Source organism: Sphaerodactylus townsendi, linkage group LG03 (assembly GCF_021028975.2).
Source record: "Sphaerodactylus townsendi isolate TG3544 linkage group LG03, MPM_Stown_v2.3, whole genome shotgun sequence".
Classification (NCBI taxonomy): Eukaryota; Metazoa; Chordata; class Lepidosauria; order Squamata; family Sphaerodactylidae; genus Sphaerodactylus; species Sphaerodactylus townsendi.
The window spans coordinates 169,532,367-169,547,219 of record NC_059427.1 but is presented as its reverse complement, the minus strand read 5'-3'; positions in this window follow the sequence as shown (position 1 = coordinate 169,547,219).

The window sequence follows — 14,853 nt, the reverse complement described above, 5'->3', positions numbered from 1 at the left end:
GTGGGGGGGGGGGGGGGTGGGGGGGGGGGGGGGTGGGGGGGGGGGGGGGTGGGGGGGGGGGGGGGTGGGGGGGGGGGGGGGTGGGGGGGGGGGGGGGTGGGGGGGGGGGGGGGTGGGGGGGGGGGGGGGTGGGGGGGGGGGGGGGTGGGGGGGGGGGGGGGTGGGGGGGGGGGGGGGTGGGGGGGGGGGGGGGTGGGGGGGGGGGGGGGTGGGGGGGGGGGGGGGTGGGGGGGGGGGGGGGTGGGGGGGGGGGGGGGTGGGGGGGGGGGGGGGTGGGGGGGGGGGGGGGTGGGGGGGGGGGGGGGTGGGGGGGGGGGGGGGTGGGGGGGGGGGGGGGTGGGGGGGGGGGGGGGTGGGGGGGGGGGGGGGTGGGGGGGGGGGGGGGTGGGGGGGGGGGGGGGTGGGGGGGGGGGGGGGTGGGGGGGGGGGGGGGTGGGGGGGGGGGGGGGTGGGGGGGGGGGGGGGTGGGGGGGGGGGGGGGTGGGGGGGGGGGGGGGTGGGGGGGGGGGGGGGTGGGGGGGGGGGGGGGTGGGGGGGGGGGGGGGTGGGGGGGGGGGGGGGTGGGGGGGGGGGGGGGTGGGGGGGGGGGGGGGTGGGGGGGGGGGGGGGTGGGGGGGGGGGGGGGTGGGGGGGGGGGGGGGTGGGGGGGGGGGGGGGTGGGGGGGGGGGGGGGTGGGGGGGGGGGGGGGTGGGGGGGGGGGGGGGTGGGGGGGGGGGGGGGTGGGGGGGGGGGGGGGTGGGGGGGGGGGGGGGTGGGGGGGGGGGGGGGTGGGGGGGGGGGGGGGTGGGGGGGGGGGGGGGTGGGGGGGGGGGGGGGTGGGGGGGGGGGGGGGTGGGGGGGGGGGGGGGTGGGGGGGGGGGGGGGTGGGGGGGGGGGGGGGTGGGGGGGGGGGGGGGTGGGGGGGGGGGGGGGTGGGGGGGGGGGGGGGTGGGGGGGGGGGGGGGTGGGGGGGGGGGGGGGTGGGGGGGGGGGGGGGTGGGGGGGGGGGGGGGTGGGGGGGGGGGGGGGTGGGGGGGGGGGGGGGTGGGGGGGGGGGGGGGTGGGGGGGGGGGGGGGTGGGGGGGGGGGGGGGTGGGGGGGGGGGGGGGTGGGGGGGGGGGGGGGTGGGGGGGGGGGGGGGTGGGGGGGGGGGGGGGTGGGGGGGGGGGGGGGTGGGGGGGGGGGGGGGTGGGGGGGGGGGGGGGTGGGGGGGGGGGGGGGTGGGGGGGGGGGGGGGTGGGGGGGGGGGGGGGTGGGGGGGGGGGGGGGTGGGGGGGGGGGGGGGTGGGGGGGGGGGGGGGTGGGGGGGGGGGGGGGTGGGGGGGGGGGGGGGTGGGGGGGGGGGGGGGTGGGGGGGGGGGGGGGTGGGGGGGGGGGGGGGTGGGGGGGGGGGGGGGTGGGGGGGGGGGGGGGTGGGGGGGGGGGGGGGTGGGGGGGGGGGGGGGTGGGGGGGGGGGGGGGTGGGGGGGGGGGGGGGTGGGGGGGGGGGGGGGTGGGGGGGGGGGGGGGTGGGGGGGGGGGGGGGTGGGGGGGGGGGGGGGTGGGGGGGGGGGGGGGTGGGGGGGGGGGGGGGTGGGGGGGGGGGGGGGTGGGGGGGGGGGGGGGTGGGGGGGGGGGGGGGTGGGGGGGGGGGGGGGTGGGGGGGGGGGGGGGTGGGGGGGGGGGGGGGTGGGGGGGGGGGGGGGTGGGGGGGGGGGGGGGTGGGGGGGGGGGGGGGTGGGGGGGGGGGGGGGTGGGGGGGGGGGGGGGTGGGGGGGGGGGGGGGTGGGGGGGGGGGGGGGTGGGGGGGGGGGGGGGTGGGGGGGGGGGGGGGTGGGGGGGGGGGGGGGTGGGGGGGGGGGGGGGTGGGGGGGGGGGGGGGTGGGGGGGGGGGGGGGTGGGGGGGGGGGGGGGTGGGGGGGGGGGGGGGTGGGGGGGGGGGGGGGTGGGGGGGGGGGGGGGTGGGGGGGGGGGGGGGTGGGGGGGGGGGGGGGTGGGGGGGGGGGGGGGTGGGGGGGGGGGGGGGTGGGGGGGGGGGGGGGTGGGGGGGGGGGGGGGTGGGGGGGGGGGGGGGTGGGGGGGGGGGGGGGTGGGGGGGGGGGGGGGTGGGGGGGGGGGGGGGTGGGGGGGGGGGGGGGTGGGGGGGGGGGGGGGTGGGGGGGGGGGGGGGTGGGGGGGGGGGGGGGTGGGGGGGGGGGGGGGTGGGGGGGGGGGGGGGTGGGGGGGGGGGGGGGTGGGGGGGGGGGGGGGTGGGGGGGGGGGGGGGTGGGGGGGGGGGGGGGTGGGGGGGGGGGGGGGTGGGGGGGGGGGGGGGTGGGGGGGGGGGGGGGTGGGGGGGGGGGGGGGTGGGGGGGGGGGGGGGTGGGGGGGGGGGGGGGTGGGGGGGGGGGGGGGTGGGGGGGGGGGGGGGTGGGGGGGGGGGGGGGTGGGGGGGGGGGGGGGTGGGGGGGGGGGGGGGTGGGGGGGGGGGGGGGTGGGGGGGGGGGGGGGTGGGGGGGGGGGGGGGTGGGGGGGGGGGGGGGTGGGGGGGGGGGGGGGTGGGGGGGGGGGGGGGTGGGGGGGGGGGGGGGTGGGGGGGGGGGGGGGTGGGGGGGGGGGGGGGTGGGGGGGGGGGGGGGTGGGGGGGGGGGGGGGTGGGGGGGGGGGGGGGTGGGGGGGGGGGGGGGTGGGGGGGGGGGGGGGTGGGGGGGGGGGGGGGTGGGGGGGGGGGGGGGTGGGGGGGGGGGGGGGTGGGGGGGGGGGGGGGTGGGGGGGGGGGGGGGTGGGGGGGGGGGGGGGTGGGGGGGGGGGGGGGTGGGGGGGGGGGGGGGTGGGGGGGGGGGGGGGTGGGGGGGGGGGGGGGTGGGGGGGGGGGGGGGTGGGGGGGGGGGGGGGTGGGGGGGGGGGGGGGTGGGGGGGGGGGGGGGTGGGGGGGGGGGGGGGTGGGGGGGGGGGGGGGTGGGGGGGGGGGGGGGTGGGGGGGGGGGGGGGTGGGGGGGGGGGGGGGTGGGGGGGGGGGGGGGTGGGGGGGGGGGGGGGTGGGGGGGGGGGGGGGTGGGGGGGGGGGGGGGTGGGGGGGGGGGGGGGTGGGGGGGGGGGGGGGTGGGGGGGGGGGGGGGTGGGGGGGGGGGGGGGTGGGGGGGGGGGGGGGTGGGGGGGGGGGGGGGTGGGGGGGGGGGGGGGTGGGGGGGGGGGGGGGTGGGGGGGGGGGGGGGTGGGGGGGGGGGGGGGTGGGGGGGGGGGGGGGTGGGGGGGGGGGGGGGTGGGGGGGGGGGGGGGTGGGGGGGGGGGGGGGTGGGGGGGGGGGGGGGTGGGGGGGGGGGGGGGTGGGGGGGGGGGGGGGTGGGGGGGGGGGGGGGTGGGGGGGGGGGGGGGTGGGGGGGGGGGGGGGTGGGGGGGGGGGGGGGTGGGGGGGGGGGGGGGTGGGGGGGGGGGGGGGTGGGGGGGGGGGGGGGTGGGGGGGGGGGGGGGTGGGGGGGGGGGGGGGTGGGGGGGGGGGGGGGTGGGGGGGGGGGGGGGTGGGGGGGGGGGGGGGTGGGGGGGGGGGGGGGTGGGGGGGGGGGGGGGTGGGGGGGGGGGGGGGTGGGGGGGGGGGGGGGTGGGGGGGGGGGGGGGTGGGGGGGGGGGGGGGTGGGGGGGGGGGGGGGTGGGGGGGGGGGGGGGTGGGGGGGGGGGGGGGTGGGGGGGGGGGGGGGTGGGGGGGGGGGGGGGTGGGGGGGGGGGGGGGTGGGGGGGGGGGGGGGTGGGGGGGGGGGGGGGTGGGGGGGGGGGGGGGTGGGGGGGGGGGGGGGTGGGGGGGGGGGGGGGTGGGGGGGGGGGGGGGTGGGGGGGGGGGGGGGTGGGGGGGGGGGGGGGTGGGGGGGGGGGGGGGTGGGGGGGGGGGGGGGTGGGGGGGGGGGGGGGTGGGGGGGGGGGGGGGTGGGGGGGGGGGGGGGTGGGGGGGGGGGGGGGTGGGGGGGGGGGGGGGTGGGGGGGGGGGGGGGTGGGGGGGGGGGGGGGTGGGGGGGGGGGGGGGTGGGGGGGGGGGGGGGTGGGGGGGGGGGGGGGTGGGGGGGGGGGGGGGTGGGGGGGGGGGGGGGTGGGGGGGGGGGGGGGTGGGGGGGGGGGGGGGTGGGGGGGGGGGGGGGTGGGGGGGGGGGGGGGTGGGGGGGGGGGGGGGTGGGGGGGGGGGGGGGTGGGGGGGGGGGGGGGTGGGGGGGGGGGGGGGTGGGGGGGGGGGGGGGTGGGGGGGGGGGGGGGTGGGGGGGGGGGGGGGTGGGGGGGGGGGGGGGTGGGGGGGGGGGGGGGTGGGGGGGGGGGGGGGTGGGGGGGGGGGGGGGTGGGGGGGGGGGGGGGTGGGGGGGGGGGGGGGTGGGGGGGGGGGGGGGTGGGGGGGGGGGGGGGTGGGGGGGGGGGGGGGTGGGGGGGGGGGGGGGTGGGGGGGGGGGGGGGTGGGGGGGGGGGGGGGTGGGGGGGGGGGGGGGTGGGGGGGGGGGGGGGTGGGGGGGGGGGGGGGTGGGGGGGGGGGGGGGTGGGGGGGGGGGGGGGTGGGGGGGGGGGGGGGTGGGGGGGGGGGGGGGTGGGGGGGGGGGGGGGTGGGGGGGGGGGGGGGTGGGGGGGGGGGGGGGTGGGGGGGGGGGGGGGTGGGGGGGGGGGGGGGTGGGGGGGGGGGGGGGTGGGGGGGGGGGGGGGTGGGGGGGGGGGGGGGTGGGGGGGGGGGGGGGTGGGGGGGGGGGGGGGTGGGGGGGGGGGGGGGTGGGGGGGGGGGGGGGTGGGGGGGGGGGGGGGTGGGGGGGGGGGGGGGTGGGGGGGGGGGGGGGTGGGGGGGGGGGGGGGTGGGGGGGGGGGGGGGTGGGGGGGGGGGGGGGTGGGGGGGGGGGGGGGTGGGGGGGGGGGGGGGTGGGGGGGGGGGGGGGTGGGGGGGGGGGGGGGTGGGGGGGGGGGGGGGTGGGGGGGGGGGGGGGTGGGGGGGGGGGGGGGTGGGGGGGGGGGGGGGTGGGGGGGGGGGGGGGTGGGGGGGGGGGGGGGTGGGGGGGGGGGGGGGTGGGGGGGGGGGGGGGTGGGGGGGGGGGGGGGTGGGGGGGGGGGGGGGTGGGGGGGGGGGGGGGTGGGGGGGGGGGGGGGTGGGGGGGGGGGGGGGTGGGGGGGGGGGGGGGTGGGGGGGGGGGGGGGTGGGGGGGGGGGGGGGTGGGGGGGGGGGGGGGTGGGGGGGGGGGGGGGTGGGGGGGGGGGGGGGTGGGGGGGGGGGGGGGTGGGGGGGGGGGGGGGTGGGGGGGGGGGGGGGTGGGGGGGGGGGGGGGTGGGGGGGGGGGGGGGTGGGGGGGGGGGGGGGTGGGGGGGGGGGGGGGTGGGGGGGGGGGGGGGTGGGGGGGGGGGGGGGTGGGGGGGGGGGGGGGTGGGGGGGGGGGGGGGTGGGGGGGGGGGGGGGTGGGGGGGGGGGGGGGTGGGGGGGGGGGGGGGTGGGGGGGGGGGGGGGTGGGGGGGGGGGGGGGTGGGGGGGGGGGGGGGTGGGGGGGGGGGGGGGTGGGGGGGGGGGGGGGTGGGGGGGGGGGGGGGTGGGGGGGGGGGGGGGTGGGGGGGGGGGGGGGTGGGGGGGGGGGGGGGTGGGGGGGGGGGGGGGTGGGGGGGGGGGGGGGTGGGGGGGGGGGGGGGTGGGGGGGGGGGGGGGTGGGGGGGGGGGGGGGTGGGGGGGGGGGGGGGTGGGGGGGGGGGGGGGTGGGGGGGGGGGGGGGTGGGGGGGGGGGGGGGTGGGGGGGGGGGGGGGTGGGGGGGGGGGGGGGTGGGGGGGGGGGGGGGTGGGGGGGGGGGGGGGTGGGGGGGGGGGGGGGTGGGGGGGGGGGGGGGTGGGGGGGGGGGGGGGTGGGGGGGGGGGGGGGTGGGGGGGGGGGGGGGTGGGGGGGGGGGGGGGTGGGGGGGGGGGGGGGTGGGGGGGGGGGGGGGTGGGGGGGGGGGGGGGTGGGGGGGGGGGGGGGTGGGGGGGGGGGGGGGTGGGGGGGGGGGGGGGTGGGGGGGGGGGGGGGTGGGGGGGGGGGGGGGTGGGGGGGGGGGGGGGTGGGGGGGGGGGGGGGTGGGGGGGGGGGGGGGTGGGGGGGGGGGGGGGTGGGGGGGGGGGGGGGTGGGGGGGGGGGGGGGTGGGGGGGGGGGGGGGTGGGGGGGGGGGGGGGTGGGGGGGGGGGGGGGTGGGGGGGGGGGGGGGTGGGGGGGGGGGGGGGTGGGGGGGGGGGGGGGTGGGGGGGGGGGGGGGTGGGGGGGGGGGGGGGTGGGGGGGGGGGGGGGTGGGGGGGGGGGGGGGTGGGGGGGGGGGGGGGTGGGGGGGGGGGGGGGTGGGGGGGGGGGGGGGTGGGGGGGGGGGGGGGTGGGGGGGGGGGGGGGTGGGGGGGGGGGGGGGTGGGGGGGGGGGGGGGTGGGGGGGGGGGGGGGTGGGGGGGGGGGGGGGTGGGGGGGGGGGGGGGTGGGGGGGGGGGGGGGTGGGGGGGGGGGGGGGTGGGGGGGGGGGGGGGTGGGGGGGGGGGGGGGTGGGGGGGGGGGGGGGTGGGGGGGGGGGGGGGTGGGGGGGGGGGGGGGTGGGGGGGGGGGGGGGTGGGGGGGGGGGGGGGTGGGGGGGGGGGGGGGTGGGGGGGGGGGGGGGTGGGGGGGGGGGGGGGTGGGGGGGGGGGGGGGTGGGGGGGGGGGGGGGTGGGGGGGGGGGGGGGTGGGGGGGGGGGGGGGTGGGGGGGGGGGGGGGTGGGGGGGGGGGGGGGTGGGGGGGGGGGGGGGTGGGGGGGGGGGGGGGTGGGGGGGGGGGGGGGTGGGGGGGGGGGGGGGTGGGGGGGGGGGGGGGTGGGGGGGGGGGGGGGTGGGGGGGGGGGGGGGTGGGGGGGGGGGGGGGTGGGGGGGGGGGGGGGTGGGGGGGGGGGGGGGTGGGGGGGGGGGGGGGTGGGGGGGGGGGGGGGTGGGGGGGGGGGGGGGTGGGGGGGGGGGGGGGTGGGGGGGGGGGGGGGTGGGGGGGGGGGGGGGTGGGGGGGGGGGGGGGTGGGGGGGGGGGGGGGTGGGGGGGGGGGGGGGTGGGGGGGGGGGGGGGTGGGGGGGGGGGGGGGTGGGGGGGGGGGGGGGTGGGGGGGGGGGGGGGTGGGGGGGGGGGGGGGTGGGGGGGGGGGGGGGTGGGGGGGGGGGGGGGTGGGGGGGGGGGGGGGTGGGGGGGGGGGGGGGTGGGGGGGGGGGGGGGTGGGGGGGGGGGGGGGTGGGGGGGGGGGGGGGTGGGGGGGGGGGGGGGTGGGGGGGGGGGGGGGTGGGGGGGGGGGGGGGTGGGGGGGGGGGGGGGTGGGGGGGGGGGGGGGTGGGGGGGGGGGGGGGTGGGGGGGGGGGGGGGTGGGGGGGGGGGGGGGTGGGGGGGGGGGGGGGTGGGGGGGGGGGGGGGTGGGGGGGGGGGGGGGTGGGGGGGGGGGGGGGTGGGGGGGGGGGGGGGTGGGGGGGGGGGGGGGTGGGGGGGGGGGGGGGTGGGGGGGGGGGGGGGTGGGGGGGGGGGGGGGTGGGGGGGGGGGGGGGTGGGGGGGGGGGGGGGTGGGGGGGGGGGGGGGTGGGGGGGGGGGGGGGTGGGGGGGGGGGGGGGTGGGGGGGGGGGGGGGTGGGGGGGGGGGGGGGTGGGGGGGGGGGGGGGTGGGGGGGGGGGGGGGTGGGGGGGGGGGGGGGTGGGGGGGGGGGGGGGTGGGGGGGGGGGGGGGTGGGGGGGGGGGGGGGTGGGGGGGGGGGGGGGTGGGGGGGGGGGGGGGTGGGGGGGGGGGGGGGTGGGGGGGGGGGGGGGTGGGGGGGGGGGGGGGTGGGGGGGGGGGGGGGTGGGGGGGGGGGGGGGTGGGGGGGGGGGGGGGTGGGGGGGGGGGGGGGTGGGGGGGGGGGGGGGTGGGGGGGGGGGGGGGTGGGGGGGGGGGGGGGTGGGGGGGGGGGGGGGTGGGGGGGGGGGGGGGTGGGGGGGGGGGGGGGTGGGGGGGGGGGGGGGTGGGGGGGGGGGGGGGTGGGGGGGGGGGGGGGTGGGGGGGGGGGGGGGTGGGGGGGGGGGGGGGTGGGGGGGGGGGGGGGTGGGGGGGGGGGGGGGTGGGGGGGGGGGGGGGTGGGGGGGGGGGGGGGTGGGGGGGGGGGGGGGTGGGGGGGGGGGGGGGTGGGGGGGGGGGGGGGTGGGGGGGGGGGGGGGTGGGGGGGGGGGGGGGTGGGGGGGGGGGGGGGTGGGGGGGGGGGGGGGTGGGGGGGGGGGGGGGTGGGGGGGGGGGGGGGTGGGGGGGGGGGGGGGTGGGGGGGGGGGGGGGTGGGGGGGGGGGGGGGTGGGGGGGGGGGGGGGTGGGGGGGGGGGGGGGTGGGGGGGGGGGGGGGTGGGGGGGGGGGGGGGTGGGGGGGGGGGGGGGTGGGGGGGGGGGGGGGTGGGGGGGGGGGGGGGTGGGGGGGGGGGGGGGTGGGGGGGGGGGGGGGTGGGGGGGGGGGGGGGTGGGGGGGGGGGGGGGTGGGGGGGGGGGGGGGTGGGGGGGGGGGGGGGTGGGGGGGGGGGGGGGTGGGGGGGGGGGGGGGTGGGGGGGGGGGGGGGTGGGGGGGGGGGGGGGTGGGGGGGGGGGGGGGTGGGGGGGGGGGGGGGTGGGGGGGGGGGGGGGTGGGGGGGGGGGGGGGTGGGGGGGGGGGGGGGTGGGGGGGGGGGGGGGTGGGGGGGGGGGGGGGTGGGGGGGGGGGGGGGTGGGGGGGGGGGGGGGTGGGGGGGGGGGGGGGTGGGGGGGGGGGGGGGTGGGGGGGGGGGGGGGTGGGGGGGGGGGGGGGTGGGGGGGGGGGGGGGTGGGGGGGGGGGGGGGTGGGGGGGGGGGGGGGTGGGGGGGGGGGGGGGTGGGGGGGGGGGGGGGTGGGGGGGGGGGGGGGTGGGGGGGGGGGGGGGTGGGGGGGGGGGGGGGTGGGGGGGGGGGGGGGTGGGGGGGGGGGGGGGTGGGGGGGGGGGGGGGTGGGGGGGGGGGGGGGTGGGGGGGGGGGGGGGTGGGGGGGGGGGGGGGTGGGGGGGGGGGGGGGTGGGGGGGGGGGGGGGTGGGGGGGGGGGGGGGTGGGGGGGGGGGGGGGTGGGGGGGGGGGGGGGTGGGGGGGGGGGGGGGTGGGGGGGGGGGGGGGTGGGGGGGGGGGGGGGTGGGGGGGGGGGGGGGTGGGGGGGGGGGGGGGTGGGGGGGGGGGGGGGTGGGGGGGGGGGGGGGTGGGGGGGGGGGGGGGTGGGGGGGGGGGGGGGTGGGGGGGGGGGGGGGTGGGGGGGGGGGGGGGTGGGGGGGGGGGGGGGTGGGGGGGGGGGGGGGTGGGGGGGGGGGGGGGTGGGGGGGGGGGGGGGTGGGGGGGGGGGGGGGTGGGGGGGGGGGGGGGTGGGGGGGGGGGGGGGTGGGGGGGGGGGGGGGTGGGGGGGGGGGGGGGTGGGGGGGGGGGGGGGTGGGGGGGGGGGGGGGTGGGGGGGGGGGGGGGTGGGGGGGGGGGGGGGTGGGGGGGGGGGGGGGTGGGGGGGGGGGGGGGTGGGGGGGGGGGGGGGTGGGGGGGGGGGGGGGTGGGGGGGGGGGGGGGTGGGGGGGGGGGGGGGTGGGGGGGGGGGGGGGTGGGGGGGGGGGGGGGTGGGGGGGGGGGGGGGTGGGGGGGGGGGGGGGTGGGGGGGGGGGGGGGTGGGGGGGGGGGGGGGTGGGGGGGGGGGGGGGTGGGGGGGGGGGGGGGTGGGGGGGGGGGGGGGTGGGGGGGGGGGGGGGTGGGGGGGGGGGGGGGTGGGGGGGGGGGGGGGTGGGGGGGGGGGGGGGTGGGGGGGGGGGGGGGTGGGGGGGGGGGGGGGTGGGGGGGGGGGGGGGTGGGGGGGGGGGGGGGTGGGGGGGGGGGGGGGTGGGGGGGGGGGGGGGTGGGGGGGGGGGGGGGTGGGGGGGGGGGGGGGTGGGGGGGGGGGGGGGTGGGGGGGGGGGGGGGTGGGGGGGGGGGGGGGTGGGGGGGGGGGGGGGTGGGGGGGGGGGGGGGTGGGGGGGGGGGGGGGTGGGGGGGGGGGGGGGTGGGGGGGGGGGGGGGTGGGGGGGGGGGGGGGTGGGGGGGGGGGGGGGTGGGGGGGGGCGCGGGGGGTGGGGGGGGGGGGGGGTGGGGGGGGGGGGGGGGTGGGGGGGGGGGGGGGGTTGGGGGGCGGGGGGGGTGGGGGGGCGGGGGGGGGAGGGGTGGGGGGGGGGGGGGGGGGGGTGGCCCCCTGGAAGTTGGCAGCCGTAACTCCATCCCCCGAATCCATGAACCAGAGATCCCCGGGAACAGTGGTGGAATTCAGCAGGTTCGCACCACTTCGGCAGAACCGGTTGTTAAAACCGGTTGTTAATTATGTTAATTATGAAATTATTTGAATCCCACCACCCGAACCGGTTGTTAAATTATTTGAATCCCACCACTGCCCGGGAATGATTTTATATATACTGACGTCTGGCAACAACCTTGTGAGCCTGCCTGTTTTATTACACCTGCAATAGGAGAGTTGTGGGCTTGAAGTGGATAAAGGATCATGACACCCCTGTAATGTAGCCTGTTATAGTGGAGGCGCTGGGCATGCTAGTGCATTCCCTTTGCTGTTGCTGGTCTCTAAATACCAACGGAGCCGATAATCGCTTAATGTTTAGGCATCGGGTTACAAAATCAGTTCCCATGGAACAGAGGTGTGAAATTCCCTCCTAGCCTCGTCCTGCCTCTCTAAACAGCTGCCATAATTGATGGAGACACGGATTGAGAATGACAAATTCCAGAGCAGTGTGTGTAATAGTGGAGTTCTAGTACTCAGAATTACTGCAATCTAAACCCCATTCACTGCAAGGATTTCTGGTGAAGGCAATGAGGAGGTGGTTTTGATTTGTAAAGTCTGGGAGGTGTCTCTGGTTTGTTTTCCTGTTTCTTGAGTCTCCTCAAGAAGAGAGGGGACTTGTAGCAGAAGGAGATGTCGTGGTCCTGGGTTCTTTCCTCCTCTGCCAAGGATGTGAAACCTGGTGGTTAGAGCTGTGTGTTTTGTGCTTGATTTATACAGATTAGTTGCCTGCTAAGTAACCCTTTTTATTCACAATCTGCTGTCATAGGGGTGGGGGGTGGAGAGATACCACAGTTGCTATGTGGCAGAGAAATGCATTTTTTCAATGCTCACGCTTAGTTTATTTACTTTATTTTAAGACAACTCCCCCCTATGTGTGGACCCAAGGTGGTTTACATAATCTTCTACTCACCCATTTTATTCTCACAATAATCCTGCGAGGTAGGTTAAGCTGAGAGTCTGTGACTGGTCTACGGTCACCCAGCAAGCTTCCATGGCAGAAGCAGAGATATAAACTTGGGTCTCCCAGATCCCAGTCCAACACCCTAACCACTACACCATGCTGTTCCTCTTCCCAGGAAGTAGTATTGCGGAATTTTCTTCCTCAGCAACTCTTTCTAGAACTACTGGCAAACATTACTGGATTCCTAGGGTTGTTAACGTTATGAATGTATGTAGCCTGTATATGGACCCATGGTTTCTTCCCAAAGGTTTCCCTAATTCAGGAATGTCCAACTCTGGTGCTTCAGATGTTCATGTACTGCGAGGGGCTGATGGGAATTGTACTCCATGAACATCTGAAGTGCCAGAGTTGGACACCTGTGCCCTAAGAGGGTCCCTGGCAGGTGGCAACCAGAGTCAGGGCTTTTTCCAGAGTGACTTTTCATGAAATGACTTTTCTCTTGAGGTTTGCTTGGTACCTACTCTGCTCACCGTGCCTCAATGTTTCTGTTCACTCAGGATTTTAATTTAGGAGTTGGTCTTCCAACACCATCTTAGTATGTTTTTAGTTTGAAAATTGTTATTTTAAGCTACTCAGTGGCTGGTTTTAAAGTCTATATTTTTACCTTGAGACAGGATTTTAGCCTAAGACCTGTAATGACGAAACTGATTCCAGCCAAGTGACTGTAAAACATAGCCATCCTCTCATTTGCAGAGCCCCGTGTAGGGCCTGGACTGACTGATGGGACCCACCTCTGTGAGCAGGGCATAGAAATGAGCTCATACAAACCGTAGGGTGGGGAATGGGACTGTCCCAGTTCTGCATATCTGCTCCATCTCGAGGTCTGCCCCTGCGCTACAGCTGTGGGTTTGCAATTCCCCATCCCCTGAAGAGGGCAGGTGGGGCAGCAGCCAAGCGCTGAGCAGTGGGCAGTGTGTGGGAAGAGCCTTGACAATGATGCGATTAAGAAACTATTTGGCATTAAAGAGCCAGGTCACGTGGGTTGAAAGGATGGGATTGTGAAGCATTTGCATCCCTCCCATGGAGGCTGGCTTGAAAGGCTCCCGTCCACCCCCAGAGCCTTTCCTTCCCACTGACTTCAGCCTCCCAGAGAGAGCAAAAAAGAAGAAGAAAGAAAAGCAATTGAGATCCCCTGTGAACAAGAGTGGAGACATTTTCTTTCCTGAGAAAGTCTCTGGGCGTACCTCTTGAATTTGTCACTTCTGGAGTGAACTGGCAAAGCTACCTCAGCCGTGAGAAGCAGTGACTGCTCTGTTCCGAATGGTGACAGATTTCTACATACATTTCTACACACATTGTCCTAAAAAGGTGACAGTATCACCAAAAAAAAGTGTTGGCAGTGGGGCTTTGCTATGTCAGAATGCAGTGGCGTAGCTAGGGAACATGGAGCCCGGGACAAAAATCTGAGTTTTGCGCCCCCCCCCATATGGGCAGCATCCCTTCCCCACCATGACCAAACAACATTTTTTGCACCAGGTCATCTCAAAGTCACCATCACATTATAGAACATGCCCCAACACACAAATCTGAACACACCCAGGGCTCCCTAGTTTAAACAACATTGAAAGTGATGCTATTTTTTGAAGGGGGAGAATCCACCCTGAAACAGCATCACTTTTAATGTTGTTTAAACTAGAGAGCCCAGATTCTCCTTTTAAATCCACCTTAAAGAGAGACTCTGGGCTCTCTAGTTTAAACAACATTGAAAGTGATGCTGTTTCAGGGTAGATTTCCCACCCATCCACCCCAAACAGCATCATTGTCAATGTTGGTTGTTGTGGGTTTTCTGGGCTGCGTGGCTGTGGTCTGGTAGATCTTGTTCCTAATGTTTCACCTGCATCTGTGGCTGGCATCTTCAGAGGTATATCACAGAGAGAAGTCTGTTATACACTGTGTCCAGACTTCTCTTATAACAGACTTCTCTCTGTGATACACCTCTGAAGATGCCAGCCACAGATGCAGGTGAAACGTTAGGAACAAGATCTACCAGACCACGGCCACACAGCCTGTAAAACCCACAACAACCAGTTGAATCTGGTTGTGAAAGCCTTCAACAATACTTTCAATGTTTTTTTTAATCTAGGGAGCCCAGATTCTCCCTTTAAATCCACTCCAAAGGGGGTGGATTTAAAGAGAGAACCCGGGGAAAATTTGAGGGTGCCTGTCAGGAGAGCAATGTTTAAGCTAACAGTACCAAAATTTTAGGCTATCTTTAGGAGACTATCCTGATTATACCACCCAGGTTTAGTGAAGTTTGGTTCAGGGGGTCCAAAGTTATGGACCTTCAAAAGGGTAGCCCCATCTACTATTACCTCCCATTGGAAACAATGAGGGATGGAGCACCCTTTTGGGAGTCCATAACTTTGGACCCCCTGAACCAACCATCACCAAACCTGGTTGGTATCAGCAAGAGACTATCCTGATTATACCACCCAGGTTTAGTGAAGTTTGGTTCAAGGGGTCCAAAGTTATGGACCCTCAAAATGATAGCCCCATCTACTATTAGCTCCCATTGGAAACAATGGAGGATGGGGTCACCCCCTTTGTGGGTCCATAACTTTGGACCCCCTGAACCAAACTTCACCAAACTTGGCTGGAATCATCAGGAGAGTCACCTGACGATAGCCTGAATTTTTTGGTGCCGCTAGCCTAAAAACCGCGCCCCCTGCAGGCCAAAAATGAAAAAACAGTAAAAAATACAGAAAGCCCCAAACGAACCTGCAATTTTTGCGCCCACCACAAGGTGGCACCCGGGGCACTTGTCCCCGGATGTCCCCATGGTAGCTACGCCTGTGTCAGAATGTGCTGTACAAACCTCTCATGCATCCAACTTTGTGGTGGACATGCATGATGTTGTTTCTTCAGATTTGTATACCCTGTTCCCCCCACCATGGGGTCCCAACACAGCTTGCAACACAGTTTCCCCCCCTCTGTTTTATCCTTACAGCAACATCCCAATGATGTTAGTTAGGCTGAGTGATGGCCTCAGATCATCCTGCGAGTTTCCATGGCAAGAGTGAGAATTGGAGCCTGGATCTCACTGTCACCCTAACCATGCAAAACAGATCAGCAAATATATACAGTCAAACCAATACTGAAAGATTTGAGGCCCACCAAGCCTAAAAAACAAGGACTGTATATATAGGGATACAAGGCAATGAGGTATAAGCAGTTAGAGTATAATTTCAATAGATACTTCATAAACCGTTCATAAAGATTATTCATAAAGATATATTGTGATTATTTAACTGGATAGAAAGGTAATAAACACACATATAATGAGAGCATGTCATAAACATTGTCCATGAGGTACGAAACCTGCAATAGTCATATTGCGTTCCAGTCAGTTGAAAGAGTCAGTATCTCCAAAATTCAATGAATCAAAAATATTAAGATGAATTGACAGCAACAGCTCCAGCAAGTGATGAAGAAACTACGGCGACAGCAGCCACATTCGCAGAACGCGTTGCGCGCTAGTCCACGTTTTCAACAGAAATTTCTTCAGTGCGTTCAGGTAAATCTATTAGAAATAGAGATTGAATTCTCTTATTGTGTGTTTAGCTAAGTAAAGCAGCATACAGCTTCTACATTCAGTGAATCAACTAGTTACAAAGTAATGTATAACTGCCTCAGCAGACTTCCAACGGTACCCTAACCATGCAACCAGAATAGAACATCCACATTTGC